At 39.3% G+C, this 27400-nt stretch overlaps 1 protein-coding gene across 8 annotated transcripts in view; it reads right to left on the reverse strand.

The window, feature by feature from the left end:
- Positions 1-27400, reverse strand: part of CHD9 (chromodomain helicase DNA binding protein 9) — a 243152-nt gene that overhangs the window by 205229 nt on the left and 10523 nt on the right. For 7 of the 8 annotated variants that reach the window (XM_074211323.1, XM_074211320.1, XM_074211322.1 and 4 more), the window contains exon 1: positions 5330-5430. The exons of the other annotated variant lie outside the window; for it this stretch is intronic. The gene's annotated coding sequence lies outside the window, so the exon portion shown is untranslated. Of the gene's footprint in view, positions 1-5329; positions 5431-27400 lie in introns of those variants that run through there. 8 annotated transcript variants of the gene reach the window in all.

The raw sequence follows: 27400 nt of genomic DNA on the forward strand, positions 1-27400 counted from the left end.
GTTGGGCAACAGAATTTTTATGCATCTCAAATGAAATAATGTATATAAAATGCTTTACAAATCAAGTTCTAAGTAAATGTCAGTATTATTATTATAAGTAATACTGTAATATTAAAAATACAGGGGGAGGCTAGGAGGCGCAGTGGATAGAGCACCGGCCCTGGAGTCAGGAGTCCCTGAGTTCAAATCTGACCTCAGACACTTAATAATTACCTAGCCGTGTGGCCTTGGGCAAGCCACTTAACCCCATTTGCCTTGTAAAAAACATATTAAAACTACAGTCAGGGAATTATTATGCCCATTTTTCCACTCCCCCTCTCCCCAGTCTCATAAATAAGCTAGAATTATTTCAATCAACTTTATGATTTAGGTTAATGATTTCACTGGCACAGGAAAATTCTAGTATGGTCACTTCTACCACCAACACAGATCAGTAAATACCCTAAAAGTAGTGGTTCTAGAGAGTGCATTGGGAACTGACAGATGTAATAATGGCTTGTCCAGGGTCCCACAGCTAGTATGTGTCAAAGGCAGAACTTATTCAGAGGCTCACACTGTATACATTCTACCACATTGCATTTAAACCAAAAAGACAAATACATATACACATTTAAGTGCATATATAGCAACTATATAACACATCTATGACAACTTCTAGAAGATAACTAATAAAGTTAACAAAGTTAAAGGGAACAAAAATATATCAATTTACTTACCTGTTAAACTGTATACAAATACCAAAATAGACCAAACTCAATGTGACACATTAAAATTGTGTATTTTCTCTCTTTTAATTTGTTACATTAAAATTGTGTATTTTCAAAAGGTAGTACTTTTCCCAAGTATCAATCCTGCTTGTCCCTTTGAGTAAAATGATTATGTTTTAAATGACGAATTTCAAGAGTTTTCAATAAAGCTCATCTAGCTTAAAAAAAAATTCCAAGGGAAAAAAAACAACCTCTTTACAAATGTTCCTCTAGTAATAACTAGTTATGTTATAGGAAACACCATTATTTCTAAAAGCTATTTCATAAATAACACCAAGTGAATGACCTAAGCAACTTCCATTAGGTAAAGGCCTTCAGTAAAAAATGTAGCATCCAAACAGGCTATATAGATCAATAACTGAATAGGTAGGGACATAACTGAGACCAGTAGTTTTTTAAAGTTTCTAACTATATATTATGACACTATTAAGGAGAATTTTTTTTACTGGGGGGGGAGCTTATTTAATTTTACATGTAAAATGAAAACATATTCATCAAGTATCCTATCAAAAACCAGAAATGCATTTCATAACTGCCAAAAGAAAATGTTTTCTTCCAAGAATAAAATATATTACTTTTCCATTTAAAGGTATTAGAAAGCCTAAAGGCTCTGTCTTCCTTTCTAAAATATGACACTTCTTTAAACAGAAAGAACAGCACTTCTAAATTGGTTCCCTATAATATGGTAGAGAGTCACATATCTCCTGAATCCCATCTACTCCCTCTGCCTAAACATTAGTCTGATCTTTGCTACAGGTCAGGTAATGAGTATTACCTGTTAAAGTGCTAGAGGAGATCCAGAAAGATGGGGTGAAAACAATCACAGACCCTTTGGGTTTCCTGTTCTCTGGAGGCCCAGTTTGTCACCTGACTGGATTTTCTAGCATTCCATTTACTCATTGGCAGGAGCTGAGGTAAGCAGTAATAGAGCTAGAAGAGTTAAAGTTTTATAAAGTTGTATGGAATGTAGCATTCTATATTTATGAATTAAAGCAATCCTTGTACCACCAATGAAATCCTCCAGAGTTACCAATTCCAGGGTGGCTATGTGAAACTTTTAATAGTTGAGAAAACATTGTCAATTTGTGATCACTATTTTCATTAATCTTAAGTGCCTTTTTTTAAAAGTCAAATCAGAGAGACTCAAATCTTAAAGTATGGGTTCTCACTTAAGGCAACTTAATTCTAGCCCTAATAAATGTTTGTTGAACTGAAAACTAAATATTGCATTCAACTTTTTACCCTTTACTACATTTGTGTATTTTTTTCTGTAATTAAATGATCTTAACCACAAAAATTACTTATCTTGCTAATTCTTCCAAGTTTATCTATTTCCAATATAATTTATTATTTGCTCTCTGCTTCCCAAGATTTTATTTTTTTCCTTGCTCATCTCCAATCTCTGTAATTATAACTGTTTCCTTCTCTAACTTATCACACATATTGATTTCAAGGTTTATCATTCCCTTATTGATCTGTCAACTGCATAAAAAAGACATAATAGGAAATGAAATGGAGGAAAATACAATTAAGAAATGTGGTATAAAAACAAGTACCTAATATATTTTAAAAAGTAGACTAAAATGTCCCAACCTGCCCAGTAATTTTTCTGATTATAGTACCAATATTCTCCCTGTTCTTTCCCCATCTTTCAAATTTCATCAGACCTCTTAACCTTAACATTTCTAAAGTCTTCATTTCACTACTAAAACCTTTTTCAATGATTTTTGACAATGATTCTACTGTGCTTTTTCACCTGTACATTTCCAATTATGCTATTTAAAGTCCTTCATTCTCCATATCTATAACATTATCTATTTAAAAACTTTATTTTGTCCTTCCTTATAAAATTCAAACTTTTTTTCTGAATTCCTAAGACTCTTTTCATTTCTACCTTACAGATACTTAGAACCACAATTTTACTGTTGTAGAAGGCCTTAAGAGATGCACTAGTTCAGGGCAGTCCAAAATGCACCCCCCATGCAACTCACAGGGCAATTGGGTTGGATAAGTGTTTTAGTAAATTGAAGTTACAGCAGAGCTCTCACTAAAATGGCAAATCAAAATATATTCAACAAAATCTTTTAAAAGTAAGATTTGAACAGCCCTGCTCTAGTTCAGACCACCCTACTAAACTTTTGTGCTATGAAGAAACTGAAGCCCCTTGCTTTAAGGTCCATTAAATTTGTTTTCTGTTGAATTGCAAGTGATACAGATATATGTCAGAACTGGGACTAAGACCCCAATTTTCTGATAGTTTTTCATGTACTGTCTCTCTCTGCCTCATTTTTTCCTTTTTATTTCCCTAAACCAACCCATAAGCACGTTTTCCCTTGTTGAGTGTGTGTGTGTGTGTGTGTGTGTGTGTGTGTGTGTGTGTGTGTGTCCTCTCTTTTATCAATTCTTAACTTATGAGTTCTTGCTAAAAACTCGTTATCCATGAAAATACGTGGGGATAGATTAGAAAGCTAACAGTCAGAGTGACTACTATGCCAGTTTTATGAAATCTGTAATTCAGAGTATAAAGCTCTCAAGGCAGAAATTTGCTAATAACTTATTGCATTCTCTGTTTAACATGTAATTACTTTAAAAATAGTAAAATAAGAAATATATTGGTAAATATGTAGTATAGTTGTACCTTGCTTTAGCAACAGGTGTGTCTGAATCACATAAGTTGGAGAGATGGAAGGGATCTTACAAGACTGTCTAATCACACTACCTTACTTTACAGTGGAACCTGAACCCTCAGAGGTGAAGTGATTTGCCAAAGGTCACCCAGGTAGTGTGATGAAATCCAGGTGAACTGACAACTAATACAATGCACTTTTCATATTCACTCAACAAATATTTATGAAACATCTACTGCTAGAAAGCATTATGCTTGGTTTTTGTGTACAGATATTAATATTTCTGTCAAGTGAACATCAGATTAAGTTCATCATTTGAGTTTATATATTCTCTACCAAAAATCCCTTTGTAATGATTTGAGTCAGTATGGTAGACTGGAAAGAGTACTACTAGTATGCCTGTTGATTTAAAGGATTTAGGTTCATATCCTATGTCTAAGGCTTTTTACCACTGTGATCTTGGAAAAATCATTTAACTTCCCTAGGTCTTCAATTTTCTTATCACTAAGGTGAGGGACCTAGACCACATATTTTCTGAAGTCTTTTACAAGTATAGAGCAATAATCTTATGTTTGCCTATATCGGTTCTCCTTTAAATAAGGGATAACTAGAAAGCAATATAGGATAAGATAAACTGCTTTTTGTCTGCAATATGACATACAAGGCTAATCAAACCTGGGATAATAAATTATGGCTAAATGGTAAAAATGTGAATGTAGCACTATTTAGAGATTAGCAAACTAAATTCAGAAAATCTATAATTTTATTAACAAAGCTAAGATTTGATGTTGAAAGGGGTACAAGGTGAAGGTGAGTTGTATCTGTTGAGTAATGGGGAGTTGTCATATTCAAGGCCTCTATGAAAGTAATTGTGTGTAACAAGTGTTAACAGCATGTCTCAAATAACTTTTATTCTCCTCTACATGGTTTCATGATGAAAAGTTTTATTTAAAAAAAGCAAAACAAAAACAAACCAAAAACAAAAACAACCAAGCCTGACCTGCAGCTGAGGAAAAGGCTCATTGGTTAGTAAGATACCAGATTTTGGAGTTGGAGAGATGTCATGGAATCATCCACTACATCCTTTACTGAAATGCCACGAAGTAGCTGCAAGCAAGCACGCAGAGAGCAGGATGAGAGGAAACCTGGCCACGCGACTGGCATCAAAGACCCAGAGAGAGCCGCCACAGGGGAGGGTCGGGGAGGCTGGGGCGGAGCATCACGCAGGAGGAAACCCCGCGGTCAGAGTCCGGGGAAGCACGGCAGGCCCGGGGCCCCGGGGCCCGGCTGGGGGTGGGGGAGCCCGGGCAGGGCAGGGGCTGAGAGCCGAGGGCGGTCCCGGCGGGAGGCCGAGCAGCCGCATGCCCAGCCCCCGCCCCGCCGCGCCGGGCAGCCGCCCCCCGTGCCCAGTCTCACCCTGGCACACACTCACACTCACACGCGCCCGTGCAACAGGCACGGCGGCGGCTGGCCCGCTCGGGCCAGAGGGCAGGGAGCAGCCATGACAGCCCGGGAGGCCCGGGCCCGGCGCCGCACGTGCCGCGGACCCTCGCCGCCTCCGGCCTCGCCCCTTCCACACCCCCTCGGGCAGGGCCCTCCCTCCGCGGGGGGGGGGGGGGCGGCCTGGGCCCGGCCCCGACCCCCGAGCCGGGCGGCGGCGGCGGAGGCGGCACGTACTCACCGCCGCTCGGTTCGCCATGACGGAGCCGCCCCCCCCCCCCCCCCCGCCGCCGCCGCCGGCCCCCCACCTCGGCGGAGACCGACGCGACCGGCCGGCCCCGAGGGGGCCCCCCCAGACCCCCCCCGCCCCCCAGCGGCCCGGCCCGCGCGCCCCCCGCCCGCCGGCCTCTCCCCACCGGTGGAGCGGGGGCCCGGGCTCCCCTCCGGCGGCGGTTGGCAGCGGTTGGCGGCGGAGGCGGCGGCGGCGGCACTTACCGGCGGCGCGGCCAGGCCCCCCTGTCAGAGCGGGGTCGAGGAGGGAGGAGGCAAGGGGCGCCGCCTCCCCCGCGCCGCCACGCACCCGCCTGATTGGCCCGGCTCGCTCCCCAAGCGCGGCCCCGCCAGCCCCAATGAGCGGCACACCGAGAGCACAGGCGCCTCATTTGCATGTTTGTGCCCGAGCCGCTGATTGGCCCGGTGGGCGGGGCCGCAGCCGGGCTGCGGCAGGGGCCGCCGCGGAGCACGGCTCGGGCCGCCCGAGAGCGGAGGCGCCCTGTCCCGCCTCCTTCTGCAGGCCGGGCTCCGGCGCGGCGGACAGGGCGGCGCGGGGGCCCCGGCTCGGCCCATCGGGCATCGGCGGCTCCGCCGGCCCAATCCCCGGCGCGGTGACTGCGGGCCGCCGCGCGGCATCCCCGGCGCGCTCCGATCCCCGCCAGGCCGGGGCTGGGGCGCCCTCTGGCCGGGGGCCGGCACAGCGCAGCGGCCGCCCCGCCCCGCCCCGCCCCGCCCCGCCCCGCGCCGCCGCCCCGCCCCTTCCCACGGCCCAGCCGCCACGTCAGGACCCCGCTCGGCCCCTCGACTCACACCCGGGCACCTCCCGCCCCGGACGCGCCGCCGCCGCCACGTCACGGCCCGGCCTCGGACCCGGGCCAGCGCGGCCGGCGCTGCCACCCTGCCGGAGACGTCGGGCCGGGCCGGCGCGGCTGGGCATGCGCGCCCCCGGCCCTGCCGGAGCGGAGCGGGGGCTTTACCACGTGCCTCCTGCACCCTGGCCGGGCGGGGCACCGTCCAGCCCCGGCCGAGCCCGCAGGGCTTCCCGCTTCCTGATGCCAGCGGGCACCGGCCGACGACCCCAGGGCCCCCCGCACGCGTCCTGTCCGCAAAGAGCCTCCGCGCGGGGCGCCCCAGGCCCCGGCTGTCCCACCCCCCCTTATCTAACTCACCCATGGGAATTGGCCATTACCTTAAAAAAAGTGTGTGTGTGTGTGTGTGTGTGTGCGCGTGTGTGTGTGGTCTGTGTGCGTGTTTGTGCATGTGTATATGTGTGTGTGTGCGCGTGTGGCCTGTGTGCGTCTGTGCGTGTGTGTATGTGCGTGTGTATGTGCGTGTCTGTGTGTATGTATGTATGTGTGTGTATGTACGTGTGTGTGGGGTCTAATATCAACCAACCTTCATTATCAGCATTTAGTCCTGTGCAGTTTTTTAGGCTTACGCACTGAGAAGCAACCTTGTATGACAGTAAACTCGGTCATTATTTTCATTTAAGCAAAGAGGAACCCCAAGATTTGGAAAGGGAAATGCGATGCAGGGTCACGCATTAAAAGTGGTAGAGTCAGACCTTCCTTCCGGCTCGCTGTCTCCCACCCTTGTCCCAATCCCAACTGGGCCTTTCTGGAACTCCATTTGGCATTCAGTTCGAATGATGCAAACTTTTTTGGATCACACTGCATCTAAAAAAGAGCACTGGAGCTTGCTAATAACAAATAGAAGGCACTGGAACCAGTTTTGAACCAGTTTTAAGATTTAGAAATGAGTGGCCCTAAAGGTTTGTGTAATCTAACTTATTTGTTTTTACAAATATGGAAACTGAGACCCAGAGAGGGCCTTGGTCTCCTCTTTTGTACAATAGGGTTGACAAGCTGGACTCTCTCGGGTCCCATCCGCTCAAAATTTATGAATCTGATAAAGATATTGCTTGACACTATGTCCAGGAAATTTATGGTCTTTCTGAAGACCTTAATCATTATCCAGGGAGTTCTGCCTAAATCTACATCTCCTCAGTTTCTAGCCAGTAATTAATGGTAGTTTGAATCCATGAGACCAAACAGAACAAGTCAGATATCCATGGTTGATGGCTGTTATCATATCCCCACCTAAATCTCCTGGCTAATTATCCCCACATCTTTCAACTACTCCCAAAACAACAGCATACCACACTGGTCACCCTGCTCTGAATGCTCTTGAGCTTAATCAGTCAACAGTAAGCATTCATTAAATACTTATTATATGCGCTATGAGAAGACAAAGAAAATGGTAAAACAGTCCCTGCCCCTCTAATGAGGGAGAAAACCATGACATCAGGGAGGTGATGCCATGACCAGCATGTGAATGATATTTAAGTGAGGGAAGGCTGTGCAAAGTCAGAAGCCTCACTCTCTCCTCCAGGGTCATCTGGGTCCAATGACCAGATATATAGACCAGGACAACTGGAGATGGCCCAGATGCAGTACTGGAGACCTTGGTCTTTTTGAGCTGAGCTGTTTCACTAAGGTAACACTCATTCAGTGATTAGGTAAGAAAGAAATGAAGCAAAAAATCACAAATCTGAAAGAAGATATTAATAGCTTGAAGCTACTTAGAAAGACCTATTTCAGGAGGGTGGCTTGAACATATTCTTAAAGACAGAGATGAGGAGAGAGAGAGAGTATTCCAGGTCTGAAGTTATTACAAAAGCAGAGTCAGGAGATGAAGTATCCAGAAAAGGGAACAAACAGTAAGAAAGGCAATTATGACTGGATCTTGGAGTGGGATGTCTTTCCTAAAATTCTAGGTATGGGCTTCCCTAAGGAGAGGAATTTGAGATTATTCCCTTCTTCATTGTGGCTACCCTGCTTTTGTTTTTTTGAAATACAGAACTATTTTGTTTTATTTTTTCTCTGAAATATTACATTGTTCATTCTTAATAAACTTGCAATCCACTTTTTTCAGATAAACTGACATTAGGCATGCCACCCCTCTATTGAAATTGGGAAGTTGATTTTTTAAAAATTCAAGCATTAGGACTTCACATTTATTTCTACTAAATTTTTTTCTTATATTTAGTGATCCAACCTTTTAATGACTAGAATTCTAGCCTGTTTCAAACCTGATTGTTATCCAGTATATTTGGCTCCCTCCCAGCTTTATGTCTTCTTCAAATGATAAGTATGCCATCTATGCTTTCATGCAAGTCATTGGTAAAAATGTAAAAAAACCCTGTAAATGTCAGATATCCCTGTGACAATCTACTAAAATCTACCTGTCAACTGTTATAGTTACTATGTAATAATATTTATGATTACTTTTTAACTACTGTAAAACTATAAACACCTAATCCAGCTCTCATCTCTTCATCTTCTCCATAAGAATAGCACAAGGAAACACAATATCTTGCCAAAATCTAGGTAAAATATATCTACATTCTCTTGATCTACCATTCTATTAACTCTGATGAAAAGGGAAATGAGGTTAGTCTTTCTGATGATGCCATGGTAGCCATTTGTGATCACTTCCTTTTCTGAATGGTCATAAACCATTCATTTAATGAAGTGGTCTTGTATTTTTCTGAGAATTCAAGTCAAGTTCAAGAGCCTTTAATCTAACAATTTTGCTCTTTTCCTTTTTTTTGAGAACTGTAATATTTGCTCTTCTCTTGTCCTGAAGCACTTCTCCCATTCTCTTCTTGATCACTGAAGTACCTTGGCAATCATGTTAAGCAATTATTTTAGTACCCTGGGATATATTTCATCCAGGTCTGGTGAGTTGTAATCACAGACATCCAGAGGGTCTCTTATTATCTCCTAACCTAGGTATGGTTTCAACTAAAACTAGCCAATTTTTGTTCTTTTGACCTTTATAGAGGAAAAATACAATTCAAATAAATGAGACCTAATAATCCCCACAGGTAAAACTCAGTGGACAAAGGATTCCTATTGTCCAGACTATAATATGCATTAGAATAAACAGCCTCTTGAGCCTCTACATTTAGTACTACATTTATCTTGAGAAAAACTTACAGATAAAAAATGAAGTAGACCTAAAATTAAATAAGAAGAGATTTGGTCAGACACTATAGGGGAAAACCACATAATGCTTTCAAGTATCCTTATTATCAATATTCTCCCAGTGATTTTATATGACTCCAAATCATCTAATTTCACAATTTCTGATAAAGTGTGACCAAAAGTGCAATGGAGAGATGATGTATACTGGGGCATAAATAGACTACATAATATTTACAATGACATATTGCATACAATAAGTTACATAAAGGCAATTATAGAAGTTCAAAATAGAAAAAGAAGTTGCATGGATTATATAATAAGGGTGAGGAATAAGAAAAGCCCTGCTTTGCAGAGGTAACTATATAACATTAAGAATCCTAGAGGAAGGATCTCATCAATCAGGGTTGACTTGCTATAAAAAAATTTATTGAAGGATACTGATAAAAATCACACAAGATGAGAAAACATAGATGGGTTGTTATCTACGGTATGTCAGGATAAGCATAATGGTTGAGATTTTCAATCTTTTCTTCTTGAACTACTTACAGATTTTAAAATCTTAACTGTAAACACAGGCTAAACTTTCTTGCAGAAAATTATATCTTAACTTGACAGCCTTGCTCAAAAGTACTTTACACAACCACAGACCTTCACCTTCAAACCAATCACCTGTCTGTTTCATCAATCAAGTCTTCAACAATCTTTTCTATAAATTTAATTAATTAACCTATCTTTTCAATAATTTTCTCTTTACTCTTCTTAAATCTACCTCTCTTGGTTTTATTCCTAAATCCTCCTTAACCCTTCTAAATGCTTACATCCTCTTTAACTGCCTTTGATACTTCATCTCTTTCAACCTGGATGGAGATCTGGACCAGAGAACCAGGACCAAGAGATTGTTCTCCTGCAATTTTTTTCTCAGATTCTTCCAAATTTTGCCAAATTTCTCCTCCCCAAATTCAGCTTCTGCCATTCTTCACTAGCATTCATTTGGAATGCCCTCCAAGACGTCTACACAATTTCCTTCACCTTAAATGCATTTAATTGCTTCTCTCCTGATTCTTCCACAGAAACTGGAAATGAAAAGTAAAATATTGATTTTGCATATGATAGGCAGCATATTATAGCAGCCACAGAGTTGACCTCGGAGTTGCAAAGATCTAAGATCAAATCTGCATCTGATACAATATTGGCTATGTACTCCTGGTCAAGTCACTTCATCCTGGCATCCTGGGTAATTTTCTAAAAGTAATAAGCTCCAGAACAAGGGACAATGTATACTGGTAGAGAGATTTCCCTACGAGGAAGCTCTCTATACCAATGAAAGCACAGGCCCAGTCCTCTCCCCATCTCCACCAAATGGACACACACACACACACACACACACACACACACACACACACACATACACACATGTGTATGTGTGTGTGTGTGTGTGTGTGTGTGTGTTCTCTAATAAAATATCCTCCTTGAGTAAGGGGACAATTTTATTTTATTTTTTTTGCTGTGTATCCCCAAAGCCTATTATAGTTCCTTGTTCAAAGTGAGACCAAGAAATACTTGTTCAATGATTAATTGATATGATATATAAAATTATTTAAATACGTTTCTGAATTCAACATATAAAAAAGTTTAAAGCCCAAAACATAGCCATTCTCTTATTTTACTAATGTTTGTTTGAGGTTATTTTAAATGTTACATCTTGAAACTCTATTTCTAAAAGTTTCTCTTTTTTAATACTTTCCTCTTTTTTTACAACAGTTTAAAAATAAGATGTCAAATGATTTTATCCAGGAAATAGTCAATTATGAAGTGTAAAAGGTGTGTGGCAGGCCCCAGGCTAATCAGTGGGTATGCAAAGAAAGGCCAAAGTAGATCTCTGTCCTTAAGGAGTTCACATTCTAATGGGGAAGGAAGGAAGGAAGGAAGGAAGGAAGGAAGGAAGGAAGGAAGGAAGGAAGGAAGGAAGGGAGGGAGGGAGGGAGGAAGGAAGGAAGGAAGGAAGGAAGGAAGGAAGGAAGGAAGGAAGGAAGGAAGGAAGGAAGGAAGGAAAAGGGATGGAGGGAGGAGGAAGGAAGGGAGGGAGGAAGGAGGGAAGGGAGGGAGGGAGGAAGGAAGGAAGGAAAGAAGGGAAGGAGGGAGGAAGGAGGGGAAGGAAGAGGAAGGAAGGAAGAAAAAAGTAGAAGGGAATCTCAGAGGGAAAGCATTCTCAGGGAGATGGGGAACCAGGAAAGGCCTCCTGAAGAATATAAGATTTGAGCCATGGCTTGCAGAAGGTTGGGGTGAAGAAAGAAAGCATTCCATGTAAAGACTTGAGCCATGGTTTGCACAAGGTTGGGGTGAAGAAAGAAAGCATTCCATGTAAAGATTTGAGCCATGTCTTGCAGAAGGCTGGGGTGAAGAAAGAAAGCATTCCATGGAAAGGGAGGAGGATAGCCAGTGAAAAAGCAGAGGTGGGAGAGGGATCGTGTCATATGCTAGAAAGAGCAAGAAAATCAGTATTGCTGGATTATGAGTGGAAGGGTAAAGTGAATGGAGAGAGAGAGAGAGAGAGAGAGAGACAGAGAGAGAGAGAGAGAGAGACAGAGAGAGACAGAGAGAGACAGAGAGAGACAGAGAGAGACAGAGACAGAGAGACAGAGAGAGAGAATTTGGCCAGTAATTTCAGTTACACATTTGATCACAAATATGTCATCCTTACATTGTTATCTTAATATAGAGAAGATGGCTATCTATCTCATAATTTATCATTTAACAAATACCAGAAACCTATGTGTTTCTCACAAAGATATCTAGCCAGGTTCCCCAAATTCTATTCATCTGCCTTAATGTGATTGTTAAAACAATTAACAATAGGAGAGATAGAAATTCCAAACTCATAGAATTTAGACTTTAACCAGTAGCATAGGCTGTAAAAGTTATTAACTTTGACAAAATGATGAGGGCCTGAATCTGGGTTATGATGTGAGAGAAGGGTAATAGTGAAAAGATGTTGTGGAGACAGAAGCAACAAGATTAGATATGTGGGGTGAGTTGGAGGGAAGAGTTGAGGTTGATGCTAAGGGTTCATCATGTCTGGGTGATTAGGTTACTGGTGCCTTAACAGTAATGGGAAGTTTAGAAAAGAGGAAAATTGGGGGGAAAAGATGAGTTTTGGTTTTAAAATACTGAAGCTAAGATTTCTGTGGGATATCCAGTTCAAGATATTCATTAAGTAACTGATGATGAGAACTGGAGGTCAAGATAGAGGTTAGGTTATATAAAGAAAATATATATATATATATATATATATATATATATATATATATATATACATATACACACATATATACATATATACATATATATATAAAGAAATATGAGAATCAACTGCATATAAATGATAACTTTTTTTTCAGTTGTTTCAGTCATGTCTGATGCTTCCTGACCCCTTTTGGGGTTTTCTTGGCAAAGATACTGGAGTGCTATTTCCTTCTCCAGCTCATTACAAATAAGGCAACAGAGACAAATCAGAGTAAGCAACTTGCCCAGGGTCACTTAAGTGTCTGAGGCTGGATTTGAACTCAGGTCTTCTAAACTACAGGCAAGGTGCCTAGTTGCCCCAAGATAATTTAATCCATTGTAACTGCTGAGTTCACTAAACAATATAATATAGAGGAAGAAGAGAAAAGGGCCTAAGGTGAACACTCCACAGGTGAAGGAAAATTTAGCAAAGAAGACTAAAAAGGATGAGTCAGAGGTAAAAGAAACAGGAGAGAACATTGTCATTAAAACCTAGGGAGGAAAGAATTTGCAGGAGAACAGGATGGTGAACAACTTTAAAGACTAGGGAATGGTCAGAAAAGATGAGGAATGTAAAAAGATTTACTAAACAGGTGATTATTGACATCTTTGGAAAGAACAGTTTCTGTTGAATGATGAGTTCAGAATCCAGATTGAAGAGGTTTTAAAAGTGATTAAAAGGAAAGGAAGTGAAAGCATAAATTACAAACCTCTTTCTTAGGTAGAAGAGAATAGGATGATAGCTTGTAAACAGGAGGTCGGATCCTTTAAATCACTTTTTTAAGGAAGGGGGAGAGACATGGGCATGTCTAGATGGCACAATGGATGGAATATTGGAAGTTGGCAAGAGGTTGGGTCAAATAAAGAGTTTTTTAAGGAAAGGGGAAGAGACATTGGCATGGCTAAGATAACACAATAGGTGGAATACTGGACCTGGAGTCAGGAACATCTGAGTACAAATGTGACCTCAGACACTCAGTAGCTGTGTGATCCTGGGCAACCTGTTTGCTTTAGTTTCCTCATTTGTAAAATACAAATAATAACAGCACCTACCTCACAGCATTGTTGTAAGGATAAAATAAGATGCTATTTTTGCAAATATTTGCAAACCTTAAAGCTTTATCAGTGCAAATTATCATTATTTTTTTTTGTTTGTAGGTAAGAGGTTATCAGTCAATAGACAATGAGAAACTGAAAATTAGTGAGAGAAGTGGGATGCTATAAGGGACAATCTAGCAAAGTATGTGGGATAGAATATAGAGGGCATTGTTCAGATCAGGTTAAAGACCACCTCTCCATGTGAGTTAGGGATGAAGAAGAAGATTAGTGGGGGGAGACATCTGAGTGGTATAGAATGAAGAGAAGGGAAGAAGGATTTTTTGGATATGGCCTCAATTTCTTGGATGAAATATGAGCTAGTTCTTCAAATAAGAAGGTATAGAGAGGAGATGTCATGAGACATTTGAGGAGAGATGAAAATTTCACTTTACTTGTTTGCTTATATTTTGTGCATTAACAGCTCAGGCCATGGGTTCTGATGATGGCACTTTTGAATTTGGTAAACCAGTAGGCATATCAACTGCCATTCTTCTTGCTATGTTGTAGCTACAATATTGATAGGTATTTGATGACCTTTGTGACTCTATTTGAGATTTTCTTGGCAAAAATACTGGAATAGTTTGAATTTCCTTCTCTAGCTCATTTTGTAGATGAGGCAACTGAGGTAAACAGGATTAAGTGACTTGTCTAGGGTCAGACAAGTAGTAATTATCTGAGGTTGGATTTGAACTCAGGTCCTCCTGACTCCAGGCCCAGCACTCTATTCATTGTGCCACCTAGCTGCTGCTGCTGGTTAGATTTTTTTTAAATTTAGTTATCTACATGCATAGGTAATTTTCTCCCATCCCCTCATTTTTGTCAGTCAGTAAGTCAAATATTTATTAAGCTCCTACTATGTGACACTGCACTAATCAATGAGATTATAAAAAGATAAGTTCTTGCTCTCCAAGGCACTAACAGTCTAATGGCAGAAGCCACAGATTAAACCACTGTGTACAAACAAGCTTAGGCAAGATAAATTGAAGATAACCAACAGAGTACTAGAATAAAAGGAGGATCAGTAAATTTCTGGAGATGGTGTTATTTTAGCTGGGACTGTTAGGAAGTCAGGAATTCTAGGTGTCACAGATGGAGGAGGCAGGGAATTTCAAACTTGAGGACAGAGCCAATAAAAATGCAAAGCAACCTGGAGTGTCTTATATAAAGAATAGTATGGAAGCCATTGTCACTGGCTCCCAGAGTACATGGTGAAGGATAAGATGTGAAAACTAGAAAGGTGTGAAGGGGAAGGGCAGGCAGATAAGGAAGGACTTTGAGTCATGGAGGTGATGGGCAATCATTAGAGTTTACTGAGTGGGAATGGGAGAAGGGGTGGTATGACCAGACCTGTATCTAAGAAAGATCACTTTAACAGCTGAATGGAGTTTGGATTGGAATGAGGAGATATTTGTGCCAGGAAGACTAACCTGCAGAGTACTGCAACCGTCCAGGTATGAGGCAAAGAGCTCCTGCACCAGTGAGGCAGAATCAGAAGAGATATGTGACAGAAGTGAAATCAACAGGCCTTGGCAGCATGTTGGATATGGGGTGATTATTGATTCAAAGCTCTCATGATTGTATTTGCAAAACACTCAACAAATATATATTTTGCCAGCTAAATCTAAACTTAGATTTACTGTCTCTTTTAAAAGCTATCTTTCCTTAAGACCTACCTATTTATTTCTTTTTCAAAAATTAAGTTCCTACTATGTGCATTGTACTATATTCAGCCCTAGAAGAGATACAAAGTTTAGATTACGTTATATTTGTCTTCATGGGGATTCAATATAGTAGGGGAATAAAAATAGTAATCAGATTTCTACAGATTGATGTTTAAAATAATTCACTCGTCAGGACACAAGGTATTCTATCATATCACTAATAGCCATCAACATCTATGAAGATAAATCACTTAATCATTTTAATTTTACTTAAGACTCATAATATTTTTTATGTTTCATGTTTCTTCTAGACAAGGATGTTTAACATACTTTAGAATTTTTTGCATATAAAAATATGTATGTAATGGTTGAAGAGCTAAGCTATTAACACTAGGAGAAAGACCTGAAATAGTGAGAAAAATTAAATTCACACCAGCCCCTTATGCTTAAAAAACTTCCCTGAGCAAAAGAAAAGTATAAGTTTCCCTAAGGCAATGGTTTTGTTTTTAAAATATAGATCTGCCAGCTATATTTCATTATAATTGGTTTCCTTTGGAGGTATTTATTAACTTTAAAACATTATCTAAGATGGGTTTATAAGCCTCTAGGCTTCACTAGACTTCCAAAGGGTCCATGACATACAAGATTAAAATCCTATTTTAAGGAAAACAGAGTGAAGGGGGTCACTGGTCACTTTTTTTCAACCTTTTAAACAGACTGGTAGAAAAGAGAGCAGTTTCCTGGACAGACATAGATGAACAGGCTTTCCCAGCTGTTGGCAACTCATTGAATAGATGCAGTGAAGTCAGTCTATTAAAATAGCCCCTGTAAAGGAGCAAAGGTTGAGGTTTTCTTTCTTACCTACAAATGTAGGTAATTTTCTGGCATCCCCGCATTTCTGTCAGTCAGTGAGTCAATAAATATTTATTAAGTTCTTACTATGTCAGTGAAATTATAAAAAAGAAGCAAATTCTAAATTTCGAATTCTAAAAAAAACTAAAAAACTGAAGTTTAATGAATTGCCCTGGGCCACATGGCTACTAAGTATCTGATGTAAGCATGGAACTCAAGTTTTATTGACCATGTTTTAATATACAGGGCAGCCTAGGCCTAGAATCAGAAAGACACATCTTGTCAAGTTCAAATCTGGCTTCAGATACTTGCTGGCTATGTGACCCTGGGCAAGTCACCTAACTCTATGTGCCTCAGTTTCCTCATTTGTCAAATGAACTGGAGAAGAAAATGGCAAGCTAATCCTGTATCTTTGTCAAGAAAACCCCAAATAGGGTCACAAACAGTCAGACACAACTAAAACAACTGAACAATAACAAATTCTAACACGCTATACATGATGATCCACTAATTGCCCAAACCAAAATCATTCCAGAAAAATCTTCAAGAACTTCTAGAAAGTTTATTTCATGACTTACTTCAGCAAATAAGGTGTTCTAGAAGTTGTCAGAGCCATAATTAGGAATTCTTAATGTTGGGGAAAATGATGGGGGGTTAGGTAGGCTTGAGTATGAAGAGAACAAAACAGTCTGGGTATAACAGAACAGATACAAGAGGTTAAAACATTCCTCAGAGTCTGGCTTTAGCCACTCTCTCACAATCTGGTCCCTAATCCGTGAAAGGGGGCAAAAAGGTTCTATGGTTGGAAAAGTGAGCCCTGGGAGAAGAGTTCTAAATGGAACCCTGGAACTGGCAGCCCAGGCCAAAGAAAGGAGCCAGGACATAAAGCTGCACAATGTTGTCCAATAGAGGACCTTAGGGTACAGGGAAGTATATGTATATGTTTGCTTTCATTCTCAAAGAACACAACATCAGGGAGTTGATGCCATGCCAAACCCATGAACTGGATTTGAATGAGGGAGCTGTGCTAAGTTACCAGCCTCACTTTCTCCTCCAGAGCTATCTGGATCCAGTGGCCAGATATGAATCAGGGCGACTGGAAATTGTCCTGAATGTGAAGTTACTAGAGTTAAGTGATTTATTTGCCCAGGATCACACAGCTACTTAGTATCAAGTGTCTGAGGCTGGATTCAAACTCCTAACCCCCTGACTTGGCCAGTGCTCTCTGTACTGTGCTACCTTGGGATGGTGGTGTCCTGGTACAGAGTTCCAGTTGCTGCACCTTTTTTTAAATAACTATAATAGTTGTTGTTGCTGTTGAGACGTTTCAGTATTTTCTGACCCTCCATATACCATTTGAGGTTTTCTTGGCAAAGGTACTGGGGTGGTTTGCCAGTTCCTTCTTCAAGTCATTATACAGATAAGGAATGAGACAAATAGGGTTAAGTAACATGCCCATAGTCACAGAGCTAGTAAGTGTCTGAAGCCAGGTTTGAACAGGCTGGAATTCTATCCACTATTCCACCTAGCTGCCCTAAAACTATGATACTAGATAGCATTTATAGCACCCTTGACAGCTGCTCACATGCTCCAATAGTTAATGGATTTATTTTGTTCTCTCCATGTGTATTAGGTGATATGGCTGAAAGATGAAAGAGTATTAGGAATTTGGAGACCTGGGCACTAGTCCAGGCTTTGCTATTTACTAGCTACAGGTCTTTGAGCAAGCCATTTAAACCTTCTGAATTTCAGTTTACAAAAATTAAAAAGTGAGAATTAGTTAGAGTACTCTTAATTCTAAGGTCTCTTCCATCTTAATAGTCTATACTTCCAACTTTCTGTACATAATAAGCTTCTTCCAAGAGTCCCTTTTTTCCTCTTCTCATCTCACAATTCCCTAACATCATTCCCCATTAATTTTTTTCCCTTCACTATAGTCTTTGTTGAAGAGGTGGTCCTTGTCCTTTACAAGGCTAGACACTCCCTTGATCTCATCCCCTCCAAACTCTTAGCAGACTGCTTCTACTCTCATTTCCCTTTCCCATGTTACAGTCTCTTCATATTTAGCATTTCTTTCCATTTCCTACAAACATATTCAAGTCTTTGTCATCTTTCCTTATCCTCTTAAGTGTATACTATCCCCATTATCATACTATTCCCTTCAAAGCTGAAAAGACATCTATATTCACTGCTTCCATTATCTCTTTTTCTTCTCAATCCTTCTGCATGCACAGTCTTCCAACCTCATCATTAAAAGGAAACAGCTCTTTTCAGGTACCAATGAGCTTCTGATTGTCTAGACCCATTCAATGACCTTTTCTCAATCCTTGTTCTTCTCCACCTTTCATATTTGATACTGTTGACCAATTTCCCCCATTAGATATTCTCTCCTCTCTTAGTTTTCCTGACACAATTCTCTGCTGATTTTCCCCGACTCCTCTCTGTTCCTTCTCCAGCTCCTTTGCTGAATCATCACATCCTAGGTAATCTTTTTTTTTTCTTTTTTGGCATGGCAATGGGGTTAAATGACTTGCCCAAGGTCACACAGCTAGGTAATTATTAATTATCTGAGGTCGGATTTGAACTCAGGTCCTCCTGACTCCAGGGCCAGTGCTCTATCCACGGTGCCACCTAGCTGCCCCAGTCATCATTTTTTTTATTCACTTGTTAATATCATCAGTTCTCCATAGGTTATTCAATAATTATTTCTTTGGAGATTATTTCTAGAACTATACAAATAACCCTGAATTTTTTTCCGAGCTTCAGTCATGTATCACCAAATGTCTCATAAACATTTCAAAATGGATATCTCAAACTCAATATGACTAACACAGAACTCATTAGCTTTTCCCTCAAATCCATCCCTCTTAGAGGATATCCTTCCAGTCACTCAGGTTTGCAACTCTGATATTTTCATTTAGTACTCATTCTCATTCACCTCACATAGTCAATCTCTTTCCAAATCTTATCATTTTCACATTCACAACATCTCTGACATATGTCTCTTTTCTCCACTCACAGTGCCACAACACCAGTCCAGACGTTCATCACCTCTCCCCTGGACCACACTTCAATAGCCTTCTAACTGGTGTCTCTACTTCAAGCCTCTGCACTTCAATCCATCCTTCAAACAACTGTCAAAGATGATTTCTTTAAAGCATAGGTCTAAGTATGTCATCTGACTGCTCAATGAGCTCCTGTGGCTCTTTATTATCTCTAAATTCAAATAGAAATTGCTCTGTTTAAGGAAACTCTTCATAATGTGGCCTCTTCCCACTTCTCAGTCTTATCACACTTGATTCCCTTTCAAGCATTCTTTGCAGCAACACTGACCTTGAACTTGAAGTTTTTCACACATGATGTTCCATCTTCTGGCTCCCTGATTTTGCAATGTCTATTCCTCATTCCTGGAATATTCTGCCCTCTCACCTCCACCTTCAGTTTCATCTCACATTCTATTTTCTTCAGGAGGTCTTTTCCAGTCTTCCAAGCTGCTAATGTCTTCCCCTCCTGAGATGATCTAACTTTTGGATCCCTCTATACATTGTTTGTATATTTAGTTATTTACAAGATGTCTTCCCTATTAGAAGATACATTCTTTAGGTTAATGAATACTTTTTTCTTTCTTTTTATTCCCATCTTAGCAAAATACCTAAACCCATAATAAGTGCTTAATAAATGTACTAAATATATAAAATAAATATAGTGGATTTGGCATGGAGTTTGAATCAGGAAGACAGTTCAAATCCCATTTTTATAGTTTCTGGTTCTGTGATCCTGGACAAATTATTTAATCTCTCTGTACCTCAGTTTTCTTACCTGTAAAATGAAGCAGTTGGACTTTTATGATCCTTTTCATCTCTAAATTAAGAATGCTGTGTTATAAGGAATTTATGGTCAATAAAGTTCTTTTCCTTGAGCAAATAGGTTCATTTAAACTTTTGGATAAAGCAATTTTCAAATGCAAATGAATTTGCTTAAAGTCAGAACTACCTGTATTTTTACTTTCTATGAAAAAAGGGCTATGGCACATATGAGGAGAAACTGAGAAAGAAGGATGTGGGTTTATGTCCTAGATCTGCATCCCAAAGATATATTAAAAAAAAAAGGAAAAGGACCTACTTGTACAAAAATATTTATAACAGCTCTCTTCATGGTGGCAAAGAACTGGAAATTGAGGTGATGTCCATCAATTGGGGAATGGTTGAACAAGTGGTATAAGAATATAATGGAATACTACTGTGCTATAAGAAATAACAAACAGGTAAATTTCAAGAAAACTGGAAAATATTAAATGAACTAATGCAAAGTGAAGTAAACAGAACCAGAAGAACATTGTACACAGTAATAGCAACACTAGATGATGATCATCCAGGAATGGCTTGGCTACTGAGGAAAAATGCTATTCACACTCCAAGAAAGAATTGATGTAGTTTGAATGCAAAATGAAGCATACAATTTTCACTTTCCTTGATTTTTGGTGCTTTTTTCTTATTTTCTGTTTCTTCATCTGTAATATGACTAATGAGGAAATATATTTTTCATCACTGCACATATATAACTCATATCAAATTATTTGCTATCTTAGGAAGAAAATTTGGAACTCAAAGAAATTTTTAAATTAATATTAAAATTTGTCTTTACATGTAATTGGAAAAATATTGTTTAAAAAAGGACTTTTATATTTTGTATATAGATCCAGAATTTTTCCTTGAAACATATTAAAACTTTGTTTTGTCCAAATCCTGGGTTTGCCATTCAAAGCTGAAAAGACATCTATATTCACTGCTTCCATTATCTCTTTTTCTTCTCAATCCTTCTGCATGCACAGTCTTCCAACCTCATCATTAAAAGGAAACAGCTCTTTTCAGGTACCAATGAGCTTCTGATTGTCTAGACCCATTCAATGAATGGTTTGCCATTTCTCCAGTTCACTTTACAGATGAGGAAACTAAGTCAACCAAAGTTAAGTGACTTGCCCAGGGTCACATAGCTAGTAAATGTCTGAGGCCAGATTTGAATTTGGGAAGATCTTCCTGATTCTAGGCCCAGCACTCTAACCACTGCACCATCTAGTTGCCCTATTAAAACTTCCAGTGATTTAAATCCATTCTATCTTGTTTAGTCTAGAGAAGAAATGTTTGCTTAGTTCCCTTATTGATTTATTCCAGTAGTTTGATCTATATAATTCTGCCACATCTGGACTAGAACTCAGATCATGTTTTTGTATGACAAGGTAGGGGCAGAGTATGGTCCCATTTGACAGCATGGCACTTTCACTATTCAATAATTCAATAAACATTTATTAAGGACCTATTATGTGCCAGAGAATGTACTAAGTATTGAATATACAAAAAAAAAAAAAGATAAGAGATAGTCCCTGTCCCCAAGGAACTCACAATAATCAGTATCAATACCTACATTTAGTTGTTGGAAAAGGTTCACTATGTTCATAATTAATAACTTCATAGAATCATGGATTTGCAACTGAATAGGAACTTAGAAACCTTTCATTTTATAGATGAGGAAAATGAGGCCCAGAGATGTTAAGTGATTTGCCTGGAATGACACAGCTAATAAGTGACCCCAGATCTTTCTGACTTAAGTATACCATTTCTTCTATCTTTTCCTTTTATAATAACCTTAGCAGCTTTTAACCTTCTATCTATGTATAATTGGCTGAGTTCTTGCTTGTGTAATGCATATTTCCTTATAAGGCTAGGTTTTGAAGGACATCTACTATTTATCAGAGTTTTATATTTTTATTTTTATTGTCATTGAAAAATCATATTAAGTGCAGGAAGATTCATATTCCTGAATTCAAATCTGGTCTCAGATACTTACTAGCTGTGTGACCCTGGGCAAATCATTTAATCAGGAGTTGACTCAATCTTCTGATCTGTAAAATGAGTTGGAGAAGTTAATAACAAACCACTCTACTAACTTTGCCAAGAAAATCTCAAATGGGGTGTATGAAGATTTGGACACTACTGAAAAACAATTCAACAATAAAAGAAGATTGGCTTTGGAATCATAGGACTTGGGTCTAGATGCTAGCTTTGTCACTTACTTCCTGTGGGACCTGGACCAAGTCAGTCCATTTTGGAATTCAATTTCCTCATCTGTAAAATGGGAAGATTAGACTGGATAACTTCTAAGGTCCCTTCCAGCTCTAGATTTATAGTCCTATGATTAATTTCATACCAGAATCTTTTGATAGAAATAGAAAGATTTATTAATTATAACTATCTGCTCCACGGAATTGGGTAGTTCATTTCACATAGGACCAATAAATCACTTATATATTCTGAAACGCCATTCCTGACATTTGTTATCTTAGAATGGACATTAAGAAAAAACCTTCTAAATCTAAGAATTATATCAATATGTCTTACCAAGGGAAATTGTGTTTGTCATCTTCCCTGGTGAACATGTTTTTTTTAAAGGGGTAGGTTAATAATATGTCAAGTATGACTTATATGTCATCTTCTGTGGAAGTGGGAACATGGAATTGATCTGTTTTTTAAACCAAAAATAGTGTTGCTAACCCAGGCCCCTCTGTTCATAATAAACTATACACCAAAAGATATTTTCATTTGCCTTTCATAGTGTGGAATGTTTAGCAAGAATATGCTGAGTAATTTTTAGATAAATTATAGTAAATACAGACAGTCACTTGCTCTTTGTAGATAGTTTTCTACTTCCAAGTATTTGTAATTTCCCCCCAAAAATGGATACTCTAACTTGGGGTCAGTTTTAAACTGATTGAATGAAGGTTCTACTTAGAACAGAATCTATGTGCCAATCAATCATTTGGGCTCCTAATAAACATGGAATAGTTTAAAGAACACTGAATTTAAAGTCAGATGACCTAAGTTTGAATTCCAGCTCTGCTATTTACTACCAAGTCATCCTGGTCAAGATTCTTAATTTTCCTGATGCCACTTCTCAGGGGTCAGAGGTATAAGCAGGGTGCGATGACGGGGATTTTAATCAAGTAGTCATTCACAATGTGCTAACAGCACATACTTTTTCAGCAGAGAAATAACTGAGCTTAGCATATAGCAAAAATAACCATCTGAAATCAGAAGCTTCTATAAGGCCTATTTTCCTCCCATCAGTTATAACACACTAGGTGAGCACTTTGCATTCCCCTTTTTGTGGTGGAACTATCTCACTATGTCCCAAAGTTTCTTTCTCTTCCCAAGTCAAATGAATTAATTTTTTAAGTTGATATGGGTATACTTTTCCTGCTGCTCACCCAGGAAATGTTTTGCACAGCTGGATCTAGATATATTTCCTGAGGCTTACCCTGATATACTTCTTACAGCTCTGGATGGGTGAGATTAAATCTTGGACCTTTCCAACTCTAGGTCCTGTGATCCTCTTATGTCAGATCTTAACTATTCATAAATATTTTTTCAGATCTCAGTCAGCTTCTGAAAAACTGATATATGGTCATAAAGTAACAAAGCAAGACCCACAAGTCAGGTTCTTTTTTTGAAAGTCAGTTCCCTGCAGGAAGGTAACCTACCAGGAAGGAGATGAGTGCCCTAGTAACTCAGCTCCATTAGCTCGGTAAAAATGCTTTGAAAGTTCAAAGCCAAAAGAACAGCCCAGTTGATAGCTCGAAGCATGCACACTTTCTCATTCTCTTCTTGAAAGGAAATAAGTTAAAAACAAATTCCTTTACTTGGCTGAGGAAGTGAGAAATTCTTAAGACAGAAAAAAAAGATACAACTGAGCAGCAAAGCAGGGAAAACCTGAAGTTCACAAAAGCTAGGTATATAAAAAAGTTTCCAAAAGTCCATGTCTTCATTGATGAAGAGACTCAAGAGTCTAGCCCTGGAGAATCCCAGTTCTACTTTATCAACCTCTTATACAAATTGGAAGTGTGGCAAATCCCAGACTTTGGAATCTTTCTCACAAGTAAGAATTTTTACTTTAAAAAAAAAAGCAATGTAGGGGTGGCTAGGTGGTGCAGTAGATAGAGCACCTGCCCTGGAGTCAGGAAGACCTGAATTCAAATCTGAACCCAGACACTTAATAATTACCTAGTTGTTTGACCTTGGACAAGTCACTTAACCCCATTGCTTTGCAAAAACTAAAAAAAAGGCAATGTAAAAAAATGTTTAAAAATTTTTAGAAATTCTTCAAAATATTAAGAGAGAAGGAGCCAAGATGGCAGATTAGAGGCAACCCATCTGAACTTTCTTAATATTCCCCTCCAAACAACTTTAAAATACCACTCAAAATCAAATTTTGAAGTGGCAGAGCCAACAAATGACCAGGGAGAAATATTTTTCTAGTCTAAAAGCAGAAAAAATTTGTGATACCTGATTGGAGCCCATACAGAAGGCCAAAGCAATAGTGGCCATTGCAGCAACAGGTACAGGAGCTCAGAGGTAGAAAAGGGGATTGGAAAACTGGTCAGAAAGAGATCACAGGAGTTCCTACATTGGCACTGGACATAGCTGGCACTGACTGGCAACTCTATTACCCATACACAGTTCTGGGTCACAGGTATAGGGTAGAGAGGAATACTTGGGGTAGAGGGACGCAGTTCCAAGGCAAAGAGGAGTATTGGTGCTTGTAGCTGCGGGGGATCAGAGACTCCTCCTGGGTAAAGACCAGAGCTTAGAGTTAGAGCCTATGTTACATTGCTTTTTGCCAGGGGGAGGAGGGAAGGAAGGAAGGGAGGGAGAAAAATGTAAAAAATTATTGTTGATAACTACTGTTACATGCAGTTGCAAAAATAAAGAAAAAAATGGAAAAAAAAATCAAGAGCATATAACAGGAAAGTAGTGACCACATCTTTCCCTGTATCTCAGCACCTTGGAAGCATTAAACTTATAGACTCACAAACTAGCTTTGATAGCAGTAGCCCAGAAAAGTCTAAACTTTGGCACAGTGCCTCCCCACACCAGTTTTCTACTTTAGCATAAAGTTCAAAGTCAAGAAATAAACTGGAAAAATTAACAAATTACCAAAATAAGAGAATTTGGGCATAAAAAGCTACTACAATAGCAGGGAAAGCCAATGCATAAAACAAAAGAAGACAACAACATGAAAACAGCTATAAACAAATATTCAAAGAAAAATGATAATTGGACCCAAGCCAAATAAGAATTCTTGGAAGAGTTAAAGAAAGAGGTAAAAGTGGTAGAAGAAAAATTGGGAAAAGAATTAAGAGTAATGAAAAAAATTACGAAAAGGGAATTAAGAGTTTGAGAAAAGAGACAAAAAAATGCTAAAAAAAATAACAGCTTAAAAACCAGAATTGGTCTGATGGTAAAAGAAGCACAAAAGCATAATAGTTCAAATGGTGGGAGGAAAAGGTACCAAAAAAGATCAATGGAAGGAAAAGTCTTAAAAATATAATTGGCTAAATGAAAAAAAGAGGTATAAAAAAATAACCCTTTAAAATTAGAATTGGGCAAGTGGAAGCTAATGGCTCCATGATACATGAATAAACAATAAAACAAAATCAAAAGAATGAAAAAAATATTAGAAAATATGAACTTTAGGGTGCAGCTGGGTGACACAGTGGATAGAGCACTGACCCTGGAGTCAGAAGGCCCTGAATTCAAATTCAGGCTCAGACACTTAATAATTACCTGGCTATATGACCTTGGCCAAACCACTTAACCCCATTGCCTTGCAAAAAAAGAAAATATGAACTTTTTCACTGAAAGACAACTGATTGGAAAATAGATCAATGAGAAATAATTTACTGGAATATAGGCAGTTCTCACTTTATGTAAGTGGACCATTTTGCAGACCTCTATGTAAAGTGATTTTTGTGTTATGTGAATTTGGTCAGGTGGGCAAACAGGACAAAGGTCTCCTTTCTTGTTAAAGTTAAAAGTAGCACTGAAGCAGGGGCAGGAGTGGAAAGGGAGAACACAGTATTATACAGTAAAGTTAATATAGGTATATGAAATTACGTAAAGTTAGAACTATCTGTACCAAGTCATAATCAAAGAGCCTAGATATCATATTTCAAGAAATTATCAAATAAACTGCCCCAATATCTTAGATACAGAGGGTAAAATAGAAATGGAAAGAATCTGTCAAACATATCCTGAAAGTGATCACAAAATGGAAATTCCAGGAATTATAATCAAAGTCTAGAGGTCCCAGGTCAAAGAGAAAATACTTCAAGCAGCCAGAAAGAAAAAAAATTAAAATGTTAATTAAAAAATTAAAACATGGCAAGATCTATATGTGCTACAAAGTTAAGTGAGAAGAATAACGATTGTACAATAAACTCACATTACAGGAGCAGAGAGTTTGGAATTTGATAATCCTAAAGGCATAGGAGCTAGCATTACAATCAAGAATAATTCACCCAGTAAAACTGAGGATAATCTTTTGCAGGAGTATGAATAGTTCAGGGGGGAAACTGAGGACTTTCACACATTCCTAATGAAAAAAGATTTGAATAGAAAATATGACATTCAAACACAAGTCTCAAGAGAAGCATAAAAAGGTAAAGATGAAAGAGTAATCATAAGGACCTCAATAAAGTTAAACTGTTTACATTTCTATATGGGGAGACAATGCCTGTAACTCCAAACAATTTTATCATTTTTATGGCAGTTAAAGGAGTTTAAATGGACAGAGGGCATGGATGTGAGCTGATTATGCTGGAATGATCTCCAAACAAAGTGAGAGGGTGAGAAAGAGGGAAGCACTGGGAGGCAGGGAGAAAGAAGAGATAGAATGGGGAAAATTTACTTACATAAAAGAGCCATTCAAGAAAGATCTTTTACAGTGGAGGGGGAAATGGGGAGGGGATGCTGACAGACAATGTTTGAAACTCACTCTCATTAGAATTGGTTCACAAATACAAATTCAGTAATGTAAAGAAATGTTAACTTGACCTATAAAGAAATAGGTGCAAGAGGGCAGCTTGGTGGCTCAGTGGATAGAGCACTGGTCCTGCAGTCAGGAGTACCTGAGTTCAAATCCGGCCTCAGACACTTATTAATTGCCTAGCTGTGTGACTTTGGGCAAGTCACTCAAACCCCATTACCAAAAAAAAAAATAAAATAAAGAAAGAAAGAAAAAAGAAATAGGAGCAGAAGGTTAAAAGGGAAGGGTAGGGGATAATTAAAAGGGAGGAAATAATAAGGGAGGTAGTGGTTATAAGAAAAATAGATTTTTGAGGCAATACAGAAGATGGGAAGAGGGAGGAAAAGAGAGACAAAGAAGAAAATGGGATAGAGGGGAAAACACAGTAATCATAACTGAAAATATGAATAAGATGAGTTTATTCATAAAATGGAAGTAGATAGTAGAATGGATTAGAAATCAAAATCCAACAAAAGATACACTTGAAACAAAGATACACAGAAAGTTAAAAATAAAAGACTTGATCAGAATCTAATATGCTCCAGATATATTTA

Source organism: Macrotis lagotis, chromosome 1 (assembly GCF_037893015.1).
Source record: "Macrotis lagotis isolate mMagLag1 chromosome 1, bilby.v1.9.chrom.fasta, whole genome shotgun sequence".
In the NCBI taxonomy this organism is placed as follows: Eukaryota; Metazoa; Chordata; class Mammalia; order Peramelemorphia; family Peramelidae; genus Macrotis; species Macrotis lagotis.